Source organism: Dermacentor silvarum, chromosome 4 (assembly GCF_013339745.2).
Source record: "Dermacentor silvarum isolate Dsil-2018 chromosome 4, BIME_Dsil_1.4, whole genome shotgun sequence".
NCBI classification, from domain to species: Eukaryota; Metazoa; Arthropoda; class Arachnida; order Ixodida; family Ixodidae; genus Dermacentor; species Dermacentor silvarum.
The window spans coordinates 107,684,577-107,693,683 of record NC_051157.2 but is presented as its reverse complement, the minus strand read 5'-3'; positions in this window follow the sequence as shown (position 1 = coordinate 107,693,683).

Sequence of the window (9,107 nt, the reverse complement as noted above, 5' to 3'; positions counted from 1 at the left end):
AAATTCTGCGCTGGAATGATCAGCGGCAACGCAGCCAGCTGTTAAAGACGATGACGACGAACGCGGGAGCAGTGGCACGTGCGCGTGTCGAGTGCGAGCACGAGCCGCTTGCTTACCGTGACGATGACGACAGGAGACGCCGACAGCCCGAGCGCATTAGGTGCTTCGCACCTAGAAGAATGTCTAGCTGTTGGTTGGGCGATATCCAAGTTCTGAGCATATTTGTACGGAAGACCTTTCAAAGTAGTCAGCGACCACCCTTCGTTGTGTTGGCTTGCCGGTCTCTGTCAGGTCGCCTCACTCGATGGAGTCTTCGCCTTCAGGAGTTCGACTTTACGGTTGTCTATAAGTCAGGACGCAAGCACACAAACGCCGACTGTCTGTCCCGAGATCCTGTAGAAACAACTCTGCCTGAACTAACTGACGACGACTGTTTCTTCTGCGCCGTCACAGCGTCTGACTTGGCTCAGCCACAGCGTGATGACCTGGAGCTTCACCCGCTCATCGAATATTTTGAGGGCCAACTTACGCAGCCACCACGGGCATTCCGACGCATAACTTCGTCGTTTGTAGGCGCGAAGCATCTTATGCGCTCGGGCTGTCGGCGTCTCCTGTCGTCGTCGTCACGGTAAAGCGCGAGCTCGCGAAGCACCTTATGCGCTCGGGCTGTCGGCGTCTCCTGTAAGCGGCGTCTCCTGCAAGCGGCTCGTGCTCGCGCTCGGCACGCGCTCGGCACGCACTCGTGCCACTGCTCCCGCGTTCGTCGTCGTCGTCTTCCACAGCTGGCTGCGTTGCCGCTCTTCATTCCAGCGTAGAATTTCACTTTTCTTTTGTCGTCGTAATGGGGAGGCCGCATTTACGGGGTTATGGGCCATTGCTTAAGTCAGTATGAGCCCATTAGCAGTGAATCACTGCATGCTATGCAACTCCCGCTGTTTCACGTTAGTGGAGCTGCTTTTCGCTCAATTGGTCATTTAACACTTAAGCCAAAAATGTAGTTTTTTTCTTCGCCACAGCGTCTTGTACAAGCAAATCTTTGACTCCAGCTCTCAAACCGATCTTCGGGTGGTGCCATCTGCGATGCGTGTAGAGATTCTGCATGCTGGTCACGACGAACCGTCTTCTGGACATTTGCGGTTCACGCGCACTCTCGCACAAATATGCCACAAGTACTACTGGCCTGACTGTCCTGTACCATCAAGCACTACGTGAAGACATGCCGAGACTGCCAGTGGCGCAAGACACCGCCCATAAAACCAGCTGGCTTGTTACAACCTATATAACCACCCCGGGAACCCTTTCAACAAGTAGGAATGAACTTTATTGGACCATTTCCTAAATCTTTGGCTGGCAACCGATTGTTAATAAGATTATCTCACTCGTTACTGCGAAACAAGACCCCCCCCCCCCCCCAACGGGCTACTGCTAACGACGTCGCCGACTTCTTCACTCATACTATCGTCCTCCACCATGTGCACCAGCAGTGGTTGTTACCGACAGAGGGACCGCTTTCACAGCCCAACTCCTGGAAGAAGCGATGACCCTCAGCGGCTCTGTTGATTGCCGCGTGACTGCTTATCATCCACAGACGAACGGCCTAACCGAATGGCTCAACAAGACCATCGCTCACATGCTTTCAATGCATGTCGACGTGGATCACAAGAACTGGGACAGCGTTCTTCCTTTCGTAACCTTTGCCGATAACACCGCCATTCAAGAAACGACACGATTCACTGCTTCCCGCTTGCTTCGCGGCCGCGAGGTTACCACGAAGCACTTTATTCAGTCTCGTTCGCGCCATCCGCCACGATGCACTCACCCGTTTTAGGAAAATTGCGGCCTCACAAAAAGCCGTTGGATTATTTTTATGCGATCGCCTTTATCACGGCCTTACAGGGAAAAAGGCAATGCCGGTCGAAGCACTAAGCTTATGTATTCTGCTGGCTTAACAACCGCGGTGATCGCTGCGTTTAGCACGGCCATCGGCCCCATACAGGAGGATAACATACACATAGTATGGTCCCTTAAAGTCTACTAGATTGAAAATGCGTGAGAACAATGCCGGTAGCAGACCCCAGTAATAATTGACGCTGAGGTTCTCCGGGGTTACATTGGGTTGGCCGTACACGAACACTCTTATGTTCTAGTTCTCACGTCAAGCGATCAGCAAGTGAGAAGTGTTTCCAATTCACGTTGACAATTCACAGACGCAGGTTCTCTTGGTCGAGTGAAAATCGACACAGTCAAAAATAGCTCATAACACATACACGCACTGAGGCTGATGATGCAAGACCAATTTTTGAGCAGCGAAGAGAAATGTCCGCATACTTTAGCTAATACTGCACCTAAAGGCTACACAGTAGTTGTTCGACGACCTCGTATAAACTTACAACACGTAAATTTTACGGCGAACGAGCTAAAGCATCTCCAAATCATTGCGCAGCACGTGACGGCAACTAATTCAAGCAGCGGCGCACCGGCTCGCACGAGCTAGAGAGGAAGAAAGGCTCGCCACGCCTCCTTTCTTTATCGCCCGAAGAAAATAAGAAAATATCTATATCCTTTGTTTGTAAACACTACAGCCGGTACCGTGGTGCCGCCTTAATACCCACTATATCTTATTGTTTGTTAACAGTATGTCCGATACTGGCCAAGCAGCCTGCCCTAATTCTCACCATATCTGCTCTTTGTTTTCACTGTGTCCGGTACAGGTCAATTGGGTCGCCACTATTCACACTATTTCCGATGTTTGTTGCACTAATTCGGGTACCGTGGGACGCCTTACTTCGCGTTATATCTGGTGTTTTCACTGTGTCTGGTACCGGCCAAGCGTGCAAAACTGAAAGCAGCAGCCAGCAGAGATTATTATGGTGCGATGACGACGACGTAAGGACAACATTACTTTCAGTATGGCGCATGCATTCGGTGAGAGCCTGCTCTATCCGCACAATATCCAGTGTTTGTTTGCACTACGTCCAGTAGCGGCCAATCGTCAAAGATTCGTCCTATCGTCAAAGATTGCCGTCAAAGCGTCAATCGCCAGGAGCCGACAAAGATGGCAATGTTACGACGACGACGGCGTGATGATTACATTACTTTCAGTATGGCCCATGCACAAATATCACCCCAACCTGCCCCTCATTTTATGTAAACATTGTGAGGCTTGGGCTGGACACAGGAAGACTCACATAGTAGGGAACGGTTTAATGCTGGATTAACGCTACACACAGATCACACCAACTGAGCACTACAGCGGCAATGGCTTCACTGACTCGCCATGGCGGGCAAACAAAAAAAGGATGAGGCTGCCGGAAACGGAAGCAGGCAAGGTAGGCGACGATGTCGGCGCGGCTACTTGCTGCGCAGGACACGTTGCGCCATCTGTAGCCGCCCAGACCAACTAGGCCAAGCACACATCACTCACATTCCACCTCCGTCCAGGTGACCAAGTCCCTTGGTCTAGCTTAGCGTTTACAGTCACTCAAGTACGAATCTCGCAAGTGACGGGGAATGTGGCGCACACGCTGTTGGTGCTGAGGCTGTGTCTGGTCGATGGCAGTTTCATCGTCAGGGAGTGTAGTGGAGGATGTCTCCCCTTCAAGGTTGGACGAAAGGTGTGCAACAGGAGATGACGGAGGCATATACAACTTGATTTGCGAAACATGCACAGTTCTTGGCTGGTTAAGCAGGCGAGCTGTCACTCCTGACACACGCAAAGCCTTGAATGTGGATGCAGTCAACTGCTCAGTGAGACGGTATATCCCTCTGAAGCGCGGGGCCATTTTCTCGTGGGGCGCTGGCGCTTCACGTTTGACCCATACTAGGTCACCTACTGCGAAGCTATGAGAGCGATGGGCACTATCATAGTGGCGTTTGCGGTAAGCTTCAGCTGCTTCTGAATTGGCAGATGCCTCTGAACGTTGCGCTGTTACGTCGAGGACGCGCTCAACAAGGCCAGTTTGTTGGAGCGACCGTTGTTCCTGGAGAGGAACCTTAGGCACGTAGCTGAAGAGCAACTCGAAGGGCGAAAAGCTTGTGCTAGAGTTCACCGAAGTGTTGACGGCAAAGGCTGCTTCATGGAGCTTTGAAGGCCATGATAAAGGTTCCAAAGCACAGATTTTTCGTAACACAGTAACCCATTGCTACGTTAAACGAGGCCGTTCCCTTCCGGTCGGTAGGCTGTTGAAAAGTGCAGCTCAACGTTATGTAGATGCATGAACCGCTTGAACTCTGTCGACTCAAAGGCTGACCCATGGTCAGAGAGGCAGTGGTCAGGTGCACCATACCAGTAAACTACTTTATGCAAAGTATGAATAACTTCGCGTGCCGAGGTTGACGAAACGGCTGCTGGATCAATAAAGCGAGTCGCAAAATCAATCACGTTCAGTATGTGCCGTGATGAGTTGCTAGGAGGCATAGTTATGTGGTCGATAGCAATGCTTGAGAATGGAACATCTGAAATGGGCATTTTGCCAAGAAAGCTAACACTTCTTGAAGTTGGACGGTTATATTGCTGGCAGCACTGGCAGGATGACACGAAGCTCTTGACTGCTTTTTCCATATCTGGCCACCAGTAACGGTCTTGCACTTTGTGTAAAGTCCGCTTAACGTCGAAGTGACCTGCACCATCATGTAGTGCCTGGAAAATGGCAGGGCGCAATGACAATGGCGCTACAACAGCATAGGTTCCTGCTGGTATCCGATGATATAGAATGTTGTCGACTAGATTAAACTCGGCCGGGGCATCTCCATCAGCAAGGCTTTGAAGAATTGAGCTGCATTCAGGGGTCTTTTTTGTAGCGTTAGCTACACTGGCCTAGCCAAGCCCGTTTCGCGCGGCACATCAGGAGCCGTGCTGCGCATGCGCAAGGATCAGTGATGTCACACGGCTTGCGCACCGGAGCCGGCACCTCTCGCGCACTCCGCCGCCGCCGCGCGCGACTCACCGCCGCCGGTCTGCGCATTCCAGAGGAGTGACGTCGTAGCCGTGGTAGACGCACTGGCGCCGGTGCGCGCTCGCTGTGCAGTCGCCGTCTGACACTGCGCTGGACCCGCTGCGCTTCTGACTGGCGTTTGCCAGTGTGGTATAGCCATGGAGAAGGAGAGCGCAAATGCTGCTCAACAGCGCAGAAGAACGGAGAAGCTTGACTCATCGGATCCCGAAGTAGTTGCCTGGCAATTAGCGGTTGAGCGTAGGAGACAACCAGGAAAGCTAAGAATAATCAGCTGAACCTTTGCTAACGCTACGTATATCCTGGCTTAGCCGAGCTAAGCCACTGCAACTTTTCTTGAGCGGTAGCCAGTGTTTGGGCGGAGTGTGTGACTGCGCACGAAAGTCGAGACAAATAATCAGCTACAATATACTGCCGTCCAGGCAAATGTCTGACAGAGCAGTCAAATTCAACCAAGTCCATGAGCATGGACGTAAATCTACGAGATGGTTTCACACACTTGGTCAAGCAAGCAACAGTCCAGTTATCTGTAACTAGGACGAACTTCATTCCGATTAGATACTGACGAAATTTCACTGTTATCGCGTAATGTACTGTGATGCCTTCCCACACGTTACTGTGAAGCTTGTGTTCGTCTAGTGTCAGGGATCGGCTAGCATAGGCAATAACACGTTCTTTGCCACCCTGAAATTGTGACAACACTGCTCCTATGGCCTCACCAGAAGCATCAGTGGTTACTGTTGTTGCTGCAGATTGATTGAAAGGAAGAAGTAGTGGTGGCTCTGTGAGGGCTGAGCGAATAGTCTGGAAGGCACTTTCACATTCTGGGGACCACAGAAATGTGAACGACTTGACAAGGGCTTGAAGAGGGGCTACCACTTTAGCAAAACCCTTGATGAATCGACGGTAAAAGCTGGCTGTCTGTATCCAGGAAAGGACTTCCTTTTGGTTTCGAGGAGTTGCGATACGGAACATGGCAACTGCTCTTTCTGGATACGGGCAATGACCTCCGCTTGATATGATGAACCCAATAAATTTGATGGAAGCGAGACCGAAGGAACATTTGTCAAGTGAGGCCTTAAGTCCACTGCCATGCAGCAACTGGAGGGCTTCTTGCATAAGGTCTGCGAATGTGGCGAATGACTCTGCGTAGATAAGGATGTCATCAAGATATACTCGTATGCCGCTTTTGTCCGGGCGAAGCTGCAGGTCTTGGCATACCAATTGCATGGCTCGCTGAAATGTGGACGGTGCGTTGTTTAATCGGAATGGCATTCGGGTCCACATGTAAGTTAACTGGTGGGTGATGAATACTGTTTTCTCATAGTCCTGGGGTCTCAGGCTGAATTGCCAGTAGGCGCACCTGATGTCCTTTGTGGCAAAGTAGGCACAGCCAGCGATGTCCTGAATGATGTCATCTACCAGTGGTATGGGTGTACAACCTTGATTGTACGTTCATTGAGTGGAATATAATTCCCACACAAGCGCTTCTTTCCACCGCGAGACACCACAACGACTGGGAATGCCCACGGCCCGTTGCAGGGAGGATGATATTTTGAGCAAGGAGCTTTTTGATTTGCCTTTCGAGGAATTGCCTGTCTTCTAGCGTATATCTGTTAGGGCTGCGGCTGTACGGCACAGTATTAGGCAGCAAATCAATGCGATGTTAAATGTTGGTAAAATTACCAATGCCATCTTCATGGCGAGAAAAGACGGCGTTGCTCTTGGTCAGTATGTCAGCAATGACAGACTGCTGTTCAGGAGAGAGCTGGCTGCCTAGGCTGGCTGGTGGAAGTTCGGGGTGGATGGTCGCAGGCACCGTAGTGCGGACTTGTAGTGTGGCAGTGTTGCTGTCCAATGGCACTGTCTTCACCGCCAAAACTTGCCAGCGTGGCTGTTCTTGCGAAGGTAAGGGTTCTCTTTGTAGACAGTATTGTGACGCTGCTTCTGCCAGCGCAAAAATATTTGACCGGGCTGAAATGACGGCATTGGCCATTCGCGGGACAAAACGCTGAGTGGCCAAAAGCGTTACACCCGTGGCTGGATGTTGCAGCTGAGTGGGCTCTGGTGGCTGGAAGATCAAACGGGCTCACGCTGCCAAAAACCAGTCTTCACCCAGAATAAGGGGTAGGACGTTGTACTCCAAAGCTGCTGCCTCAACCACACCAGTGATAGGGCCAATAGTTATCTTAAGGAGGGCGGGCCCAACTGGTAGCGCTGTACCACCTCCAACGACGGCAAGAGGGAAATGAGTCCATGGCAAGATCATTGCAGAAGGTAGGATGGCTTTAGAAATCAATGTCACGTATGAGCCCGAGTCCGGATATGCTTGATGTTCTCCGACTCCTGCAACAGTCGCCGTGAAAAATCGACATTGATGTTGGGAACCTTCAAGTTTGTCAGACATGCTGTGAAAGGCCCGTGGCTGTTGGGCATCAGGGATGGTTGACGATGGGGTTCGGGGTGCTCTGTTGTTAGGCGAGGGACATGCTGACGTCAAATGTCCGAACTCTTTACACTTGTAACAGACTGCTTGTGCGATGTCTTGGCCACTCCGAAATGCTGGGGCCCCATACTGTGCAGAAATCTCTTCGTATCTTCGTTCCTGTGGTTCCTTGGGCAAATATGAAATGCGCTGTCTTGGCTGTGCTGTTATAGCTGTTTGCGGAGCTGGTGGCTGAAAGTTATACTGCTGACGTCCTGAATTGCCACTTTGAAATGAACGAGGGGGTGGCTTCTCTGGAAGCACCGGTTGCTTTACGCTTGCCCTGTCGTGGGCTTGTTGAGTGCAGTTGTCTAGGCTTGTGCACGTGGACATGAAGTCACGCACTGTTGACGGCCTATTAGCCGCGATGGCTGCAATGACATGTGGCTCTTGAAGACCTTGTAGTAGGTAATCAATCTTCTGGGCGTCGGTAAGGCTGACTGGGCAGCTTTCAATCACACGCAGCTTTGCGTAAGCATACTCTTGCAGGCTCTCGCATGGGCACTGTCTGATCTTTATGACGCGTCCCTGCCACTCGATGAGGGTCAGCTCTGACGAAAATGTTTCCTTCAGGGCGGCGCTTCACGTTTACCAGGTTGAATGCTGATTTCCAAAAGCGAGGTGCCAATTCCGAGCTGTGCCTTTCAGTTTACTTGCGGCAATGAGACGGGTGGTGGCGTCATCCCATGCGGCAAGCTGCTGTACCCGGCGAACGTCATTGAGCCAGACATTAACATTTTGTCTGGAGACTGGTTAAAGTAAGCATTCGATGACGACAGGTCTGGCAGTGTGGTAATTGTAGTCGAGGGGCGTGGCAGCTGTTGAAACAGAAGTGCCAGACTTTCGAGCGTCGCGGGATCAAGGGTCAAACGCCAGTTGCCGGCGGTATCCGCCCTCTCCACGCTTGACCGCGGCGTTGCCTCACGACGTTGGTGAATGTTGACTTCGAGACGCTGAATGAGCTCTTCCTTAGAGCCGGTGCTCTCTAGCTCGCGTCTGGCCAATTCTTCTCGGATAAGGTCGACTCCGAGCCGCGACATGGTTGTCGAGTCAAGCTCCTCCCAAATAATTCCGGACATGATGCACCGCGAAACGAGGCTGGGCGCACGGGAGACTAGGCGAGTGAGCGCTAAGCCTAGTTGTCAACTAGGGCTAGTTGTCAACATTCACGGCACTCTTCATATGACGGCCGCGCTTTTCTTCTGATGCGGAGTAAACACAGACGAGCGGTAAAATGGCAGGAGTATCTTCAGGCGTGAGTCTTCGGCGGCGTGAGTGCGTGAGTACAATGACGAATGCGGTTGAAAGGCGCACTGACAGGCGTTCGACGCTGGCGTTGACCAAAAGGCGTTCTTGCGCTGCCGTGGCTGAGTGGCTTGGCAGAGGTTCGCGGTCGACTGCGCCAGATGTGAGGCTTGGGCTGGACACAGGAAGACTCACATAGTAGGGAACGGTCTAATGCTGGCTTAACGTTACAGGCACATCACACCAACTGAACACTACAGCGGCAATGGCTTCACTGACTCGCCATGGCGGAAACAAAAAAAAGATGAGGCTGCCGGAAACGGAAGCAGACAAGGTAGGCGACGATGTCGGCGCGGCTACTTGCTGCGCAGGACACGTTGCCCCATCTGTAGCCGCCCAAACCAACTAGGCCAAGCACACATCAC